Here is a 19,575-nt window from a genome sequence, read left to right as displayed (position 1 = left end):
ATTCTTGCCTGGGAAATCCATTGACAGAGGAACCTAGAGGGCTACTGTCCATGGGGTCCCAAGAGTTGGACATGACTAGTGACTGACCAACCAACACACACACACACACACACACACGACAACCTTTCCCTCGTGGACACCCTGGGCACCTCCTTACCACCCAGGGCCAGTGTCCGTCATCCCCCAGCCCCTGGCCCTCTCACCCCTGGCATGTTCTCTGAGGTTCCTGACAGACGCACTTACTCAAACAGTCCTGCTAATCACTTTTTAACTGTCTGCAAAATAGCATACGGTGGGCCGGGTTCCCCACAGACCCGAGCCCTGCCGAATGCCCTCCCATCAGCCCCACCAGTCTCTCTTTACCCTCAATGTCACATTCCCAATTTCTGGAGCCACCCCTCCTTCCCTTACTTTCTTCCCATCATGGCAGCAATCGGCTACTTTAGCCGGGGTGGAGGGGTTTCTTTCACCAAGAAACAACGGCTTCATCACCTCACGATGTCACAGCCAAAATGGTAGCAGGCGACAGGTTGCAGAGTCACATGGCAATTGATCTGTACCAGGACAGTTTTACCCGCTCCCCGGAACCTCTATCCAACATAAGTCACACCTGTGCCTCAGCAAAGGGGCAAAAGAGCCTGCGCATTGCTCCCCAGGTCCGCAGTGAGGAGAGAAAATCTCCACTTTTAATCTAAAACACAGAGAGTTGGACTGCTGTTCTCTCTAGTTCTGGGGGCCTGGTTCCCATCCCAGTCTGTAGATGGGTTTCGTCATTCTACTTAGAGTATGTGTGTGATTTAATGAAATTGAGCCCAACTCAGAAAAAAAATCAAGTAATTGAACAGAAAATCCAGATTTCTGACCTCTTAAAAATTAGGGAGGTGTGGTAAGACCAAGCCCGCATTCCTTGCTGGTGATGCTGGCAGAGGCTGAGTTGTGACCGCCCCTTGAGAAGGGGCCCTTGTTCTGTGATCCACCCCTCCCAAGACACAAGGGACCTCTCACTGCCAACCTCCCTCCTGGGCATTAACTGTCTGAGTCGGGGTCAAGGCATCTGCATTCGCCTCTCTGGACTATCCCCAGGACATACATCAGTGGGTAAACACACACACACACACACACACGCACAATCAAACCAAGGGAGGCTTCACAAAGGGCGTCTGCTGGTTCTGGACTTGACTTTGAAATATCTCACATGCTTAGCCACTGATGTCCAAAGAGCTCACAGGCATCAAGGATCTCTCCTCAGACACCAGACATGCCCTGAGTGTCTCTGGTTAGACAGTGAATTCCTTGAGGACCAATTCCTTGGGTCCTCCTGTTAATGAGCTGTATTATATGATTATACAAGCCTGGTTGCATGTTAGAATCCCTTGAGGAATACTGTAAAAAGTCCCAGGACCCAGGTCCTTCCCCAGACCAATTAAATCAGGACCTCTGGGGGTGGCGTCCTAGCCTTGGTAGTTTTTAAAGCTCTCCAGGTGAGTCCAGGGTGCAGGCAGGGTTGAGCCCACCTGGATGAGGTGCTTGAGTCCATCATCTCAGTGAAGACGGGGTGATGTTAGTGAGCATGTACAGTCTTCCCTCAGTATCCCTGAGGGATTTGTTCCAGGATTCCCCAGAGATACCAAACTCCTCAGATGCTCAAGTTCCTTATGGTATAAGATGGTGCAGTGAGGTCAACCCTCCTATTTGCGGTTCCACATGAGCAGATTCAACCAACTGCAGATGGATCTGGTTGGTTGACTTGCAGGCTGCAGAATTCCTGAATACAAAGGGCCAACTGTGTGTTATAGAAGAGAAAAAAGCTGACCCAGCCCACCCCGCATTCTCCTAGAGGGGAATACTTTGAATGGCGCTTGTCACCAATGTGCTTAAGTCCAAAGCCAGGGAGTCCTCCTCCTTTTCCCTTCCTTTAGTGATGCTGACCCGGTTGTTTACCAGAGCCAAGGAGGAAGGACCAGCTGGCTCTGCCCTGATGCTGCACAGCTCATGACGGATGGATTCCAGCCCTACTTATCCTCCCTGTTCTGTGGGGCCCAAGGTATGTGGAGAATTTCTCAGAGAGTGTTGCATGACCCGTCAGAATAACTGAAGAATAACTAGTGTGAGACAGACTGAAGATGGTTTGGTTTTGAATGGAAGAATTTGAGATAGTGAGACCTGGCTGTAATTTTCCTAATATTTAGCCTAATATTTCCTAATATTTAGAAACCTTGCTTTCTTACACAAGATGACACATTTGGCCAATAACAGTGGTGCTCCCTCCACTTTCTTGATGGCTTTGGGAGTGAATAAGCCAACTCTGGTGTGGTGACAGTGTCTTCCCTTGTTTTTTCTACCCAGTAAATAGGGCTCTTTTGTATGAGGAACCCCGGAGTTGCTGAGTGCCCAGCCCACCAGCCCATGTGGCGGGATTCAGGTACACAAGTCCTTTTTCTTCCAACCAGCACAGAGGCCTCAGATACACTTCTTCTATGCCTGGGGGTTTTTTCCATTCAACACGGATAATGTATTGATGATTTGTTGCACAGGGATGGCATTTAAAGGAAAGAGTTGCCATTCAGTCATCACTTTGAGTCAATAAATGGCTCTGTGTCAGGCCTTGTGCCAGACCCAAGGGGTGTCTTGCTCCTGACACCCAGGGGCACCCCCCACACCCCAGCAGAGGGACTGAGATGCAAATGGGTGGATGCAAAGCCCAGTGCTGGCTGATGATGTGAGCAAGGGGCCTAGAGAAAAGAAGCCCCAGCAGAAGCAGTGCATGGAGGTGGGAAAGGGCTCAGAGTGTGATAGGGAGCACCCAGGTGATAGAGGATGAGCTGAGGGGGGAGCAGGAGGCAGGAGGCAGGAGGCAGTGATGCAGGATGAAGGCTTGTAAGCTGCACTCAGGAATACGGGCTTGGAAGGGGTCAGAATGCCAGGAGGACACAGTCAACACACTCCAAAAGGAAGCTGGGACTTCCCTGGTGGTACAGTGGTAAGAATCCGCCTGCCAATGCAGGGGACACAGTTTCGATCCTGGGTCTGGGGAGATTCCACATGCCACAGAGCAACTAAACTCACGCACTACGACTACTGAGCCCGAGTTCTAGAGTCCAGGAGCAGCAGCTACGGAAGCCTATGTCCTCTAGAGCCTGTGCTCCACAGAGAAGCCACTGCAAGGAGAAGCCTGTGCATCACAACAAAGAGTAGACCCCACTCACCGCAACTAGAGAAAGCCCCTGCAAAGCAATGAAGACCCAACATAGCCGAAAATAAATATTTTTTTTTTAAGGGAGGATGAAGAGAGTTAATAGAAAGTCATCATACAGAGATGGGGCAGGGCTTGGGAAGCTAACCATTGAGAGTGAAGCACCCTGGGCTCGCATGGGTGGCTGGGGGAGATATTGTTATGTCACTCAGTCTGGATGGCTAAGAGAGGAAACTAACTGGAAAGGCAGGGATCTGTAACTATAAGAGAGCCAGCCAATAGGAGCTATGGCCTTAGATGAAGGAACATTCAGTGCCCATCACAGTCTGGCAGGGAGAGAGCAAGGGCGTTAATACTCTGACCCATCTCTTGTCCCTCCTCCAATCTCCATTAGTGTCTGCCCACTGGCTGAAGCCCTGAGGAGCACAGCAAACAAGGGGATCTGATTGGTCTTGTCCATAGAGGTCCTTCAGAGCAGGGCAGAGAAGGAAGAATGTGGATCTATATGAATCAAGAGAACATTCCATAGACTTGATCCTATAGATCTAAAAAATTCTTTTTTCAAGCAAAATTGTAAAGATCCAAAAGCTTAGTGAAATAGATAAAAGCCAGTTTGTTCCAAATATATGTGTTGGGGGTGCTTGCAAACCCCCCTCCCCCTCCATGCCTCTCCCACCTGAACATCAAATGCTAAGCAGCTGAAGCATCTCCAAGGAGCCTTAGGCTACCATCAAAATTGTATTTTTCCTAGTATAACCCAACCGTGTAACAGGAAGCAGCAGGTGCAGGGTCTGGACTAGATTTCTTAAACGCTGTTGCAGGAGCCAAGGCAGGCATGAAGCAGAAAAGATATTTAATTTATGCTTTTGTACAGCCTTCCTGGAGTGTCTGTGGAAGAGGGCTTAGCAAGCAGGCAAAAGTAGAGGTGGGGAAATCAAGAGAAAGTCTTTTGGTCCCAAGAACCAGGAAGGCCTGAATGAAGACCTTGGGAGTAGGTGTTTGGGAAGAGAAAGCTGATGCAAAAAGCCCATGTCCATGGGCTTGATGACTGGGTGCATGCTGGAGTTAGGTGGGGGAAGGTGTGAGGACACTCGCCATCCATCCATTCATCCATTAGAAAAATATGTATTAGGGCCTACCATGTGCCGGGCCCTGCTGGTGGTGCTGAGGAAACCACAGAGAAGAAAATGAATAAAAATCTCCACTCTTGTGCAATTTATCATCTAGTAGGAAAGGAACACAAACAAGTAAGCTGGTGATGGTACCAAACAGGGAAGAGACATAGGGAGCAGATAGAGAAGTTGCTATAGCCGTGTGTTTGCAGATGTCTATGGAGAAGGAAATGGCAATCCACTCCATTAGTTTTGCCTGGAGAATTCCATGGACAGAGGAGCCTGATGGCTAAAGTCCATGGGGTCACAAAGGGTTGGACACGACTGAGTGACTAACACTTTGCAGATGTCTAACAACCAGCTCTCTGGGGAAAAATTTAAAAGCCTGATTTGAAGTGTTTGCTGTTTTCCATAGTATAAATACTCCCACCACAGCCAATTTTAAGCTCCAGTATGATGTCCCTAAATGCAGAGTTGGGAAAAGATGATCAGTGGCCAATCATTAAATATTATTTCCGGCATATAGATACCTAAATGTCAGTTACCCATCGGGCAAAGATGCATGCTTGAGCGTGCGTGCTCAGTCATGCCCAACTCTATGACCCCATGGACTGTAGCCTGCCAGGCTCCTCTGCCCATGGGATTTCCCAGGCAAGAATACTGAAGTGGCTTGCCATTTCTTTCTCCAGCAGATCTTTCCAACCTAGGGATCAAATCCATATCTCCTGCATTGGCAGACAGATTCTTTACCACTAGCGCCTCTTGGGAAGCAGGGCAAGGTTGATAGTAATATAATTAAAAGTGATAAGTTTAGAATTTTTATTATCTTTGTTTTTAATATAATTTTTCAAATTGCAAGTTTATATGATTGAATTTTTAATAATGTTGTAATCAATAACCAGCTTTCAAAATTCCTGACATTTTAACCATCAGCTATTGCAGGCTAGTATGAGCTAGCTCCAGCATGCCACTGGTCTGCTAGGATTGGAATTACCCCAAAGCTATTCTGTAGTGCTGGAGAAGACTCTTGAGAGTCCCTTGGACAGCAAGGAGATCAAACCAGTCAATCCTAAAGAAAATAAACCTTGAATATTCATGGAAGGACTGATGCTGAAGCTGAGGCTTCTGATGCCAAGAGCTGACTCATTGGAAAAAGATCCTGATGCTGGGAAAGATTGAGGGCAGGAGGAGAAGAGGATGACAGAGGATGAGATGGTTGGATGGCATCACGGACTCGATGGACATGAGTTTGAGCAAACTCACAGAGACGGTGAAGGACAGGGCAGCCTGGCGTGCTACAGTCCATGGGGTCACAATGAGCTGGACATGAGTTAGCAACTTAACAGCAACAGTGCTATTCTGATCCACCAGGTGGGAGCGTATTTTGACTGTCCTAAGACTAAAGTCGTCTCTATTGCTGAAATGCCCCTGCAGAGTGGCAAGGATAAGCTGGATTATTAGAGTAAACAAGAATGAGGAAGCCACACCTGGATGAAGCCTTCCCAGCACTGACTCAGAGTCTGACCCGGCACAACCAGAAATTTATGTATCTGGCCACTCCTGAACAACCGCCATGCACATAACATTTCCAGAAACTACACAAAATAGAAATACAAGATCTTAAACAAAAATGCAAAGCAAATCCAAGATAAAAGGTTTATCCTGACCAAAGTTGGTTTGTTTCATGAGTTGATTTAAAAATGAAAAAATGATGTAATTCATCATATTGACCAAGTAAAAGAGAAAAACCATTATCATCTCAGATGTAAATGTAAAACATTTGCTAAAATGCCACCCTTGTTCATGATTTAAAAAGACTCAGAAAACTGGGAAGATGGAAACATTCTTAATCTAGTAAAAGAAATCCACAAAACACCTACAGCTAATATCATGTTTAATGATAAATTATTGAATGCTTTCCTCTTAGCCAACAAACAGGAAAGATTGCCCACTATTTCTATGCAACATTATATTGGAAATCTAGGCAGTTCCATAAGACATGTATATGAAATTACAAAGTATTAAAAATTGGAAGAGAAGAAATACAACCAACATTTGCAGATGACATTTAGTTCAGTTCAGTCGCTCAGTCGTGTCCGACTCTTTGCGACCCCATGAATCGCAGCATGCCAGGCCTCCCTATCCATCATCAACTCCTGGAGTTCACCCATACTCTGGTCCATTGAGTCGGTGATGCCATTCAGCCATCTCACCCTCTGTTGTCCCCTTCTCCTCCTGCCCCCAATCCCTCCCAGCATCAGAGTCTTTTCCAATGAGTCAACTCTTCACATGAGGTGGCCAAAGTACTGGAGTTTCAGCTTTAGCATCATTCCTTGCAAAGAACACCCAGGACTGACCTCCTTTAGAATGGATTGGTTGGATCTCCTCACAGTCCAAGGGACTCTCAAGAGTCTTCTCCAACACCACAGTTCAAAAGCATCAATTCTTCAGCGCTCAGCTTTCTTCACAGTCCAACTCTCACATCCATACATGACCACAGGAAAAACCATAGCCTTGACTAGACGGACCTTTGTTGGCAAAGTAATGTCTCTGCTTTTTAATATGCTGTCTAGGTTGGTCATAACTTTCCTTCCAAGGAGTAAGCATCTTTTAATTTCATAGCTGCAATCACCATCTGTAGTGATTTTGGAGCCCAAAAAAATAAAGTCTGATACTGCTTCCACTGTTTCCCCATCTACTTCCCATGAAGTGATGGGACCAGATGCCATGATCTTTGTTTTCTGAATGTTGAGCATTAAGACAACTTTTTCACTCTCCTCTTTCACTTTCATCAAGAGGCTTTTTAGTTCCTCTTCACTTTCTGCCATAAGGGTGGTATCATCTGCATATCTGAGGTTATTGATATTCCTCCCAGCAATCTTGATTCCAGCTTGTGCTTCTTCCAGCCCAGCGTTTCTCATGATGTACTCTGCATATAAATTAAATAAGCAGGGTGACAATATACAGCCTTGATGTACTACTTTTCCTATTTGGAACCAGTCTGTGTTAACCATGATGGCTACTCCATTTCTTCTAAGGGATTCCTGCCCACAGTAGTAGATATAATGGTTATCTGAGTTAAATTCACCTATTCCAGTCCATTTTAGTTTGCTGATTCCTAGAATGTCGATGTTCACTCTTGCCATCTCCTGTTTGACCACTTCCAATTTGCCTTGATTCATGGACCTAACATTCCAGGTTCCTATGCAATATTGCTCTTTACAACATCAGACCTTGCTCCTATCACCAGTCACATCCACAACTGGGTATTGTTTTTTGCTTTGGCTCCATCCTTTCATTCTTTCTGGAGTTATTTCTTCGCTGATCTCCAGCAGATGACATTATTGTATACCTAAAAACAGATCTATAGAAAACTAAAATTAATAAGAGAATTTAGAAAGGTCACTGGATTCAAGAACAATGTTTTTAAAATTGTATGTCTACATATTAACAACAGTTAGAAAATGAAATGTTAGCGATGTCATTTATGTAACAAAAAATAAGAAAATCTAATGAAATAGGTGTAGGACCTCTACACTGGAAACTACAAAACAGTGTCAAGAGACATTGAAGAAGAGCCAAATAAGTGGAGCAACAGAGGATGAGACGGTTGGATGGCATCACCGACTCCTCGATGGACATGAGTTTGAGCAAGCTCCAGGAGTTGGTGATGGACAGGGAAGCCTGGTGTGTCACAAAGAGTTGGACACAACAGAGTGACTGTATGGAACTGAACTGAGCATGTTTTTATGTGTTTGTTGGCTATCTGTATATCTTCTTAAAATAGATAGCAAATGGGAATTTGCAGTGTGACACAGGGAGTTCAAATCAGTGCTCTGTGACAACCTAGAGGGCTGGGATGGAGAGGGAGATGAGAGGGGTTTCAGGAGGGAGGGGATGTAGGTATACCTGTGGCTTATTCATATTGATGTATGACAGAAACCAACACAGTGTTTTAAAGCAATTATCCTCCAATTAAAAAAAATCAAAAAAAGGAAAAGAAGAGTGGGGGGACTTATACTATCAGATATTGAACTTCACTGTAAAGATATAAAAATTAGGATCATTTGATTTGTATAAGGATAAACAAATAGACCAATGAATAGAAAAGAATAGATCCTGCTAATATGGTCAATGGATTTTGTTACTAAAATTCAGTGGGGATGGGTGGGGGGGAATGGTCTTTCCAATAAGTGTTGCTGGGTCAATTGCATATCCTTGTGGAAAAACACACATTGTCTCTCTATCTCACGTCATAGACAAAAAATTCAGTTGAAAATTATTATAGACCTAAACATGAAATGTAAAGCAACAACAACAAAAAATTCTACAAGAAAACATAAAAAAAAATCTTCATGTCCTTGGGGGTAAGCAAGACTTCTTTAGCAGAGTACACAATGCAGTAATCATAAAGAAAAAGTCACACATATAGATCATCATTAAAATTAATAACTTCTTCATCAAAAGACATATTAGAAAGTAAAAATGTAAGGACATAGCCTGAGAGAAAATAATTACCATATATATAACTGACCAAGAGAGCATTACTATTCTTACAGCCCCAAACCGGAAACAACCCAAATGTCCATCAACAGGAAAAGAGATAAATATGTGGAGGCAATATTCATACAATGGAAAAATGCATAATGATTGTTTTGAAGAGAAATGGACCACTACTATACATAGCATGGATGAATCTCATAACAATGTTGACTAAAAGACACAAAAGAATACATAATTCCACCTAGGTGAGTTCTAGAACAGGCAAAAGTGAGCTCTGATTGTAGAAGTCAGAAGAGTTTTACTTCTGAGGGGGCTTTGTTATTGATCTTGCGGATACACATGAGGGAGCTAGCTGGGGTCCTAGAAAAGTTCCACATATGTATCCAGGTGATGGTGACATGAATACATATGGCTGTAGAAATTCATCAAGCTATATGGTTAGGATTCCTGTACTTTTATGTATGCTGCTGCTGAGTCGCTTCAGTCATCTCCGACTCTTAGCGACCCCATGGACTGCAGCCTACCAGGCTCCTCCATCCATGGGATCTTCCAGGCAAGAGTACCGGAGTAGGGTGCCATTGCCTTCTCCGACTTTTATGTATAGCATACCTAAATTCAACAAAAAAAAGGGGGGGAAGAAGCAGTATCAATAATATTTCTGTTTTCAAAGTTATTTCTTTCCCACTAAAAATACTTTGGATTCAATGAAGTATTTCCCTTGGCAGCAACCAGTAGAGCTATTGCATTCGAGAAGGTGGATGGTTCCACAGTAGGGGAAAAGAAAAAGACAAGAAAAGAAAGAAAATCGGGTGGAGAGATTTTTGAAGGTTTTGAAGAACAAAGAACCCCATTGTGAAAACATCTCCAGGGATGAAGATGAAGACATCTCTGATATCTTGGAAGCACTCATGGGAACACAGCATCTGTTGGGTTACTTCCCATATCAAGTAGCCTCCCGTAAAGCAAGTGTGGATGCCCGTAAGAGTCCGATTGCCCACAGGGGACATGTTCTAGAATTTCAGTTTTCCATCTAAAAATGCACATTCCTTTCCCGGATAACAGTCATGTTACGCAACAGCTCCTGGGATTTTCACAGAGTCTAATAGAATATCACAACTCACTAGCTACAGAAAAGCAAGTTGGTTTTTTTTTTCTTTGTAAACAGAGAAGATAACCCTTTTTTTTTTTTCTTTCTTTTCTTAAGAAAAATCTCTTGGCAAGTTGATCAATGTGTGGGCAGTCCTACATTCCTTCCCAGCCCCTCCAAGATTTTCTGATGAAGTTGCCAGGACTGGTTCTGAATTACTAGAAATTTGAAACAGAGACTGCAAATAACATGATTCATGCAGAAATACAAACAAATATTTCCAGATAAAATAGCCTGATGTCGGGGCTGCAGGCACAAGGAGTGGGTGGGGATCTATAGATGAAATAAGATAGGCGATGAGTTGAAAAATTTTGAAGCTGAGTAATTGCAGCCATAAAATTAAAAGACACTTGCTCCTTGGAAGGAAAGTTATGACCAACCTAGATAGCATATTGAAAAGCAGAGACGTTACTTTGCCAACAAAGGTCCATCTAGTCAAGGCTATGGTTTTTCCTGTGGTCATGTATGGATGTGAGAGTTGGACTGTGAAGAAAGCTGAGTGCCGAAGAATTGATGCTTTTGAGCTGTGGTGTTGGAGAAGACTCTTGAGAGTCCCTTGGACTGAAAGGAGATCCAACCAGTCCATTCTAAAGGAGATCAGCCCTGGGATTTCTTTGGAAGGAATGATGCTAAAGCTGAAACTCCAGTACTTTGGCCACCTCATGTGAAGAGTTGACTCATTGGAAAAGACTCTGATGCTGGGAGGGATTGGGGGCAGGAGAAGAAGGGGATGACAGAGGATGAGATGGCTGGATGGCATCACCGACTCGATGGACATGAGCTTGAGTGAACTCCAGGAGTTGGTGATGGACAGGGAGGCCTGGCGTGCTGCGATTCATGGGGTCGCAAAGAGTTGGACACAACTGAGCGACTGAACTGAACTGAATGGAAACATGAGAGTTTATTATACTGTTCATTCTACTCATTGTTTAAAATTGTCCATAATAATAATAATAATAAATGGATTCTTTGCAGGCAGGTTGATATGGAAAGATGGACATTTACATCTGAGCATGTAAGTTAATAATTAGTGAGATCCTGATTATTGAAATCAACTTGCCATTTCTAACCAATCTTTAAAAATGAAAATAAAATTCCCTCATTTGATCTCCAGATCACTAATAATTTCCCATTATCAGTGTTGTCTTCACTAACTGGACTCTAAACTTGGAGTTTAATAGCTTGTTGTTTTCAATTTTTGGATCACTAATGAACATATTTGATTTTTATGTGCTTTTTAAAAAACCTAGTTTCTTTAATTATTTTAGGAAGTGTCCATATTTTTATGTGCTGCAGTAGTTCATTCCTTTTTACTGCTGAGTAGGGAACACAACAATTTGTTTATCCATTGGCCATTTATGGACATTTGAGTTGCTTCTAGATTGGGGTTATTACAAACAAAGCTGCTCTGATATTCATGTGTGGGCATGTGCTTCCTTTTCTTTTAGTAAATATCAAAGAGTAAAATGTTGGATCATATGGTAGGTGCATGTTTAACTTTTAAAGAAATTTCCACATTGTTTGCTGTGTCATTACCTTCCCTGTGTGTGAGAGTTCTACTTCCTTCCCATCCTTGATAGGATCAGCTTTTTTTTTTTTTTAATAAGTTTAGGTGTGAAGTGGTATTTCACTGAGTTTTTCATTTCATTTCATGTTTGTTTACCATCCATGTGTCTTCTTTTTGGAAATGTCTGTTAAATCTTTTGCTTATTTTTAATTGGCTTTGTTTGGTTTTTGTTATTAAATTTTGAGAGTTCTTTACATATTCTAGATCTGACATCCTTTATCATACATATGTGTTATTTTCTCCCAGTGTGTAGCATGTCTTTTCATTCTCTTAGTAGGGTCCTTTAAGAGCAGACATCTTTAACTTCAGTGAAATCCAGATCATTCATCTGTTCTGTTATACACTGTGATTTTGGTAGGGTTTTTTGGCTTCCCTGGGTCTTTGCTGAAGTACATGGGGCTCTTCCTTGCTCTGCATGGGCTTTCTCTAGTTGTGGCAAGCAGGGGTATTCTCTATTTGCAATGTGTGGGCTGTCAGGCATGTGCGGGCTAAGTAGCTGTGGCTTGCAGGCTTTAGAGCATGGGCTCTGTAGTTGTGGCATACCGGCTTAGTTGCTCCATTGTTCGTGGGATCTTAGTTCCCTGCCCAGAGATCGAACTTGTGTCCCCCACACCAGCAGGCGGACCTGTAACCACTGGATCATCAGGGAAGTCCCTTTTTGGTGTCTTATTAAAGAAATTTTTGCTTTACCCCAGCTCACAAGACTTTCTCCTTTGTTTTCTTCTAGAAGTTTTATAGTTTTAGGTTTTGTGTTTAGATTTTAGTTCCCTTTGAGTTAATTTTTGTGTATTCTGTAAAATGTTGATCAGAGTTTTCCCATTGTATAGTGCTTAGTGCTTAGTTGCTCAGGCATGTCTGACCCTTTGCAACCCCGTGGACTGTAGCCCGCCAGGCTCCTCTGTCCACAGGATTTTTCAGGCAAAAATACTGGGGTGGGTTACCATTTCCTGCTCCGGGGGATCTTCCTGACCCAGGGATTGAACCCACATCTCCTGTGTCTCCTGCCCGCTGAGTCACTGGGGATACCTAAAGGTCCCAGCACCATTTGATAAAAAGACTACTCTTCACCTAATTGCCTTTGCATGTTTGTGAAAATTCAGTTGTCTCTATATGTGTGGACTTTTTCTGGACTTCATTCTATTTTACTGATCTACTTGTCTATTTTGATGCTAATACTACACAGTCTTGACTACTGCAGGCTTATAATGTCATGAAACCAGTTAGTATTAGTCCTCCAGCTTTGTCCTTTATGAAATTTATTTTGACTATCCTAGGTCTTCTGTATTTACACACAAATTTTAGAATCAGCTTGTCAATTTCTCCCAAAAAGAAAATTTGCTTGGATTTCAATAGGGATTGATTGAATGTATAGATCACTGTGGGAAGAATGGCTTTCTTAACAATACTGAGCTTTCCAATTCATGAAAAACATATATATCTCTTTTTAGGTTTTCTTTCAGTTCAGTTCAGTTGCTCAGTCATGTCCGACTCTTTGTGACCCCATGAATCGCAGCACGCCAGGCCTCCCTGTCCATCACCAACTCCCAGAGTTTACTCAAACTCATGTCCATCAAGTCAGTGAAGCCATCCAGCGATCTCATCCTCTGTTGTCCCCTTCTCCTCCTGCCCCCAATCCCTCCCAGCATCAGAGTCTTTTCCAATGAGTCAACTCTTCACATGAGGTGGCCAAAGTACTGGAGTTTCAGCTTTAGCATCATTCCTTCCAAAGAAATCCCAGGGCTGATCTCCTTTAGAATGGACTGGTTGGATCTCCTTGCAGACCAAGGGACTCTCAAGACTCTTCTCCAACACCACAATTCAAAAGCATCAATTCTTCAGCACTCAGCTTTCTTCACAGTCCAACTCTCACATCCATACATGACCACAGGAAAAACCATAGTCTTGACTAGATAGACCTTTGTTGGCAAAGTAATGTCTCTGCTTTTTAATATGCTGTCTAGGTTGGTCATAACTTTCCTTCCAAGGAGCTAGTGTCTTTTAATTTCATGGCTGCAGTCACAATCTGCAGTGATTTTGGAGCCCCAAAAAATAAAGTCTGATACTGCTTCCACTGTTTCCCCATCTACTTCCCATGAAGTGATGGGACCAGATGCCATGATCTTCGTTTTCTGAATGTTGAGCTTTAAGCCAAGCTTTTCACTCTCCTCTTTCACTTTCATTAAGAGGCTCTTTAGCTCCTCTTCACTTTCTGCTATAAGGGTGATGTCATCTGCATATCTGAGGTTATTGATATTTCTCCTGGCAATCTTGATTCAGCTTGTGCCTCTTCCAGCCCAGCATTTCTCATGATGTACTCTGCACATAAGTTAAATAAGCAGGGTGACAATATACAGCCTTGACGTACTCCTTTTCCTATTTGGAACCAGTCTGTTGTTCCATGTCCAGTTCTCACTGTTGCTTCCTGACCTGCATACAAATTTCTCAAGAGGCAGATCAGGTGGTCTGGTATCCCTATCTCCTTCAGAATTTTCCACAGTTTATTGTGATCCACACAGTCAAAGGCTTTGGCATAGTCAATAAAGCAGAAATAGATGTTTTTCTGGAACTCTCTTGCTTTTTTCATGATCCAGTGGATGTTGGCAATTTGATCTCTGGTTCCTCTGCCTTTTCTAAAACCAGCTTGAACATCAGGAAGTTCACGGTTCATGTATTGCTGAAGCCTGGCTTGGAGAACTTTGAGCACCACTTTACTAGCATGTGAGATGAGTACAATTGTGCAGTAGTTTGAGCATTCTTTGGCACTGCCTTTCTTTGGGATTGGAATGAAAACTGACCTTTTCCAGTCCTGTGGCCACTGCTGAGTTTTCCACATTTGCTGACATATTGAGTACAGCACTTTCACAGCATCATCTTTCAGGATTTGAAATAGCTCCACTGGAATTCCATCACCTCCACTAGCTTTGTTTGTAGTGATGCTTTCTGAGGCCCACTTGACTTCACATTCCAGGATGTCTGGCTCTAGGTAAGTGATCACACCATCATGATTATCTGGGTCGTAAAGATCTTTTATGTATAGTTCTGTGTATTCTTGCCATCTCTTCTTAATATCTTCTGCTTCTGTTAGGTCCATACCATTTCTGTCCTTTATCGAGCTCATCTTTGCATGAAATGTTCCCTTGGTATCTCTAATTCTCTTGAAGAGATCTCTAGTCTTTCCCATTCTGTTGTTTTCCTCTATTTCTTTGCACTGATCGCTGAGGAAGACTTTCTTATGTCTCCTTGCTATTCTTTGGAACTCTGAATTCAGATGCTTATCTCTTTCCTTTTCTCCTTGGCTTTTGGCTTCTCTTCTTTTCACAGCTATTTGTAAGGCCTCCTCGGACAGCCATTTTGCTTTTTTGCATTTCTTTTCCATGGGGATGGTCTTGATGCCTGTCTCCTGTACAATGTCACGAACCTCCGTCCATAATTCATCAGGCACTCTATCTATCAGATCTAGTCCCTTAAATCTATTTCTCACTTCCACTGTCTAATCATAAGGGATTTGATTTAAGTCATACCTGAATGACCTAAATCATTCAGGTTTTCTTTAATTTCTCTCAAAAGTGATTAATAGTTTTATATAGTTTTAGCAGATAAGTCTTGCACAGATTCTGTTAGATTCACCTCTTTTGTCATTATTCATTTGCTAAGTCATGTCCAACTTAGAGATTCACGTCTGAGTATTTAATATGTATTTAATATTTTTTGATGCTGTTAATGCAGTTTTTAGAAGAGTGGATGTATGTATAACGGGTTCACTTTGCTGTAACCTGAAACTAACACACACTGTAAATCAACTATACTCCAATAAAATTTTTTTAAAATATTTCCTACTTTGGTCATTGGTTGTTAGTATATAGAAATACAGCTAGTTTGTGTTTGTCTGTGTTCTTGTATCCTGCAACACTGCTGCACTCACTTATTAGTTCCAATGTCTTTTTTGTAAATTTCATCAGATTTTCTACGTGCAGCCAGATATGTGACCTGCAAATAAGGACAGCTCTATTTCATTATCAGGCTGAATGCCTTTATTTCTTTTCTGTGCCTGTTTCATTGGCTAACCCCACCAGCCCAATGTTGAATAGAAGTAGTGAGAGCAGACATTCCAGTTTTGTTCCTGATTTTATGTATTCAGTCTTCCTCTTTAGCTAAGATGTTATCTCTAGTCTTTTCATAAATGTCCTTTAACAATTTGAAGAAGTTTTCTTTAGAAGAAACTGCTATTTGCTGTGAGTTTTCTTTAGAAGAAACAGCTATTTGCTGTGAGTTTTTAATCTGGAGTGGATGTTGGATTTTATCAAGTGTTTTTCTCCATATTTGAGATGATTATATGGTTTTTCTTTTTTAGGTCATTAATTTCAGTGATCGGTTGACACACATTAAACTGACCTTGCTCCTGGGATAAACTCACAAGTGATGTTTAACCCCTTTTTACATATTATTGGATTTGGTTTGCTAACATTTTGTTTTGAATTTTTGCATCAGTTTAGTGACATATATTCTGTAGCTTTCTTTCCTTGTAATGTCTTTTGTCTGTTTTGGGTGTCAGGGTAATACTGACTTCTTAGAATAAGTTAGAAAGGATTCTCTCATTTTCTAGAAAAATTTGCATAAAATTGATATAACTTCTTACTTAAATGTTACATAGAATTCATCAGTGAAGTCATCTATCCCAGGATTTTTCTACTTGGCTAAAAAAAGTTGAGCAAGACTCAACTTTATACTGCCTAAAAGAAATACTTTTTTTTAAATAGTAGCTCTTGTCCCATCTGTTCTGTCCTCCTTTTATTCATTTTCTGTCTTCTTTTGGATGAGCCGAGTATTGTTTAGGGCTTCCCAGGTAGTTCAGTGGGTAAAGAATCCGGCTACAAGGCAGGAGACACAGGAGACATGAGTTTGATCCTTGGGTCAAGAAGATCCCCTGGAATAGTGCATTGCAACCCATTCCATTATTCTTGCCTGGAGAATCCCATGGATAGAGGAGCCTGGTGGGCTACAGCCCATGGGATCACAAAGAGTTGGACATGACTGAAGCAACTGAGCACACGCAAGTATTATTTATGCTTCATTTTATCTCCTTTGTTGACTTATAAACTATAGCTCTTTGTTTTGTTAATGGTTGCTTTAAGGTTTATGCCTCTTTATCTTCTCATGTTATACTTCAAGTGATGTTTTACCACTATTCATGTTGTGTAAGAACCTTACAACCTATGCTCTCATTTCACCCATCATAGCCTTTTGCTTTTGCTGTCATAGATTTTACTTGTGTGTATAACCCCTACAAGCCATTGTGGGTTGTTGCTGTTGTTATTGTTATTTAGACAGTCAATAATCCTTTCAATGAAATTTAAAGAAGTAGAAAAAAATCTTATATACTTACCCTTTTAGTTACCATTTCCAGTTTTCTTCATAAAGATACATATCTGCATGTCTGAATTAGGATTGCAGATTTTCATACTGACCATCAGTAGCAAATACCTCTTCTATCTTCCTTCTTTCCATTGTTTATTACATTGGAAGCTTTGACCCTCTTGAGGCTTCTTTCATCTGTGGTGTGTCATATCTCTCTCTGATTGTTATAAGATCACCATCTTCCAACTATGCTTTGGAGTGTTCCAGAAAGACAGCCCATTCTCCCCTCTGTATGAAGAAAACTGTCCCACAAGCCTGCTGGTGAAATAAATAAGTGGAGTTTAATAATTTGGTGCAAATGAATTGAAATCCAAACAGAAGTTCAAGGGAATCATGAATGCCAAGGAAACTTCTCTTTCTTGAAGATAGACTGTTCTGTGATTTCCACAGGTCAGAGAGAAGTCAGAAGCCTAAAGAAACTTGCAGGGATATTTGCAACCTAGTTCCTGACAAGATGGAAAGATGAACACAGGATCCTTCCCTGTCATGGCTTCGCTCATAGTAGACACTCAATAAATACTCACTCACTTCTTTAATTAGATAGAAGAATAAAAAATTATTATTGACCCTCATACACTTGAGTTTATGTGTTTTTCCTTCCAGATTTTAGTACTTTAAATCTCATTAGGGGACTTCCCTGGTGGTCCAGTGGTTAAGAATCCCCCTGCCAATACAGGGGACAGGTTTGATCTCTGGTCCGGGAAGATCCCACATGCCTCAGAGCAACTAAGCCTGCAGGCCACAACCACTGAGCCAGTGTGCTCTAGAGCCCATGCTCCACAGCAAGAGAAGCCACTGAAATGAGAAGCTCACAAACCGCAACAACAGAGGAGCCCCTGCTTGCCGCAAGTAGAGAAAGCCAGCATGCGGCAACAAAGACAACAGCAGCCAAAAATAAAAATAAATAATTTTTTTAAATAATAAATTTTAAAAAATCTCATTGGTTGTTAAGAGATTGTAGACTTTGATCGTAAATCAGAGATGTAATGGACAACTGTCATTCTTTCTGTCTGTTTAGCTTCCCACATGGTGCTAGCGGTAAAAAATCTACTTGCAATGCAGGAGACACAGGACATGAGGGTCAGGAAGCCCTGGAGGAGGGCATGGCAACCCACTCCAGTATTCTTGCCTGGAGAATCCTATGGACTGAGGAGCCTGGTGGGTTACAGTCCATGGGCTTACAAAGAGTCAGACACGACTGAAGTGACTTAACACACATGCAACCCTTTGGAACTGAGTTTGGGGACCCGCTACTAGGTGGGTTAGGCAGGCTGGACTAGGAGATCTTCCTTTCCCAGCTTCTTTTGCAGCCAGAGACCATCCCAAACCCCACTCTGTTGGTCATACACTCCATGCCATCCTGTGGTTCTGAAGTTCATGTTGTGAAAAAGCAGGTCCCCAGGGGATCAACTCAGCAAGGGTGGCAGTAGTGGGTGGGGGAGTGGGGCGGCTCAGGCAGCCACATGTAGGGCCCCACAGTTCTGCTTCTCAGAGTGATCCAGGCATTATTCTTGACCTGAAGCTGCCTTAACTTGTTTTCTGACTCACCTGGAAATCCTGTGAGTTATATAAATATATGTTTATTTATTTGGCTGTGCTGGGTCTTAGTTACGGCACGTGGGATTAACTTTAATTGCAGGATGCGAAGTCTTAGTTGCAATATGTGGGATCTATTTCCTTGACCAGGAATTAAACCCCAGGTGCCCTGTCTCGGGAGCTCGGAGTCTCACCACTGGCCCACCCGCGAAGTCCCTTCTGTGAGCTCTTTAATGTTCGCTCAACTTTGCTGCAAGGATAGCAGCACAGGTATCACCTGAGAGATTATCAGAAATGCAGACTCCCAGGCCCCACCGCAGGCCTCCTGAATCTAGGTGTGCGTTTTAACAAGATCCCCAGTGGCCTGAATTTGCATTAAAGTTATGAAACTAACAAATTTCTCAACTCCTCCGTTAAAGGTTTCCATGATTTGTGATTAAGAATCTGCTGATGGGGGTGCACAGTATTGGTGCCCCCTGTGTCTTTATCTGTATATTGAGAAGATTAGATAGATGATTTCTAAGGCTCTTTCCATCATGACCTTCTGGAGTCTTTGAATTTTAAAAGCCTCTCCCCAAGGGGCTCACTCACTTTCAGCCCTGCCAATCCCTTTTCTACCTAAATCTCAATCTTGTTGCTTCCCCAAAAGTGCAGCTATTTATCTTGACTTGTGTACAGTGCAAGCAGGCATCCTTGCAGCAGGCACCACAGTCGTGGTTCAGTCTTGTTTCTCCTGTTTGCTCACTTGGATCTAAGTGCTTCATTTGGATCTAAGGTGACAAGTGCTTAGAATTGACAGAAAAAGCATGATCCATAAAAGGAAAAAATGATAACTTGAATTTACATAAAATTTAAAACCTTTGATCCTTGGAAGACTCTGAAGGGAAGATAAAAAGACAAGCTACAGGTATTTGCAAACCACATATTCAACAAGACTAGTAGTATTTATAATAGAATATATAAAGAACCCTCAAAGCTCAACAGTTAAAAGAAAAAAAAATACAATTCAGTTAAAAAATGGGCAAAAGTCATGAACAAACATTTCATTCATATACAAAGGGCAAATAAACACATGAAAAGGTGTTCAACATCACTAGCCACT

The 19,575-nt window shown here is 42.2% G+C and overlaps 1 long non-coding RNA gene across 1 annotated transcript; it reads left to right on the top strand.

The window, feature by feature from the left end:
- The first annotated feature begins 52 nt into the window (after window positions 1-52).
- On the top strand, window positions 53-17,499 carry LOC113894412. Its single transcript, XR_003511570.1, has 4 exons — window positions 53-2,044; window positions 2,347-2,422; window positions 10,931-10,970; window positions 17,328-17,499. It is a non-coding gene; the product is annotated as an uncharacterized LOC113894412 (long non-coding RNA).
- The last annotated feature ends 2,076 nt before the right edge of the window (window positions 17,500-19,575 follow it).

This window comes from Bos indicus x Bos taurus, chromosome 1 (genome assembly GCF_003369695.1).
Source record: "Bos indicus x Bos taurus breed Angus x Brahman F1 hybrid chromosome 1, Bos_hybrid_MaternalHap_v2.0, whole genome shotgun sequence".
In the NCBI taxonomy this organism is placed as follows: domain Eukaryota; kingdom Metazoa; phylum Chordata; class Mammalia; order Artiodactyla; family Bovidae; genus Bos; species Bos indicus x Bos taurus.
Note: the sequence above shows the minus strand (reverse complement) of the source record. Positions and strands in the feature narration are given on the sequence as shown.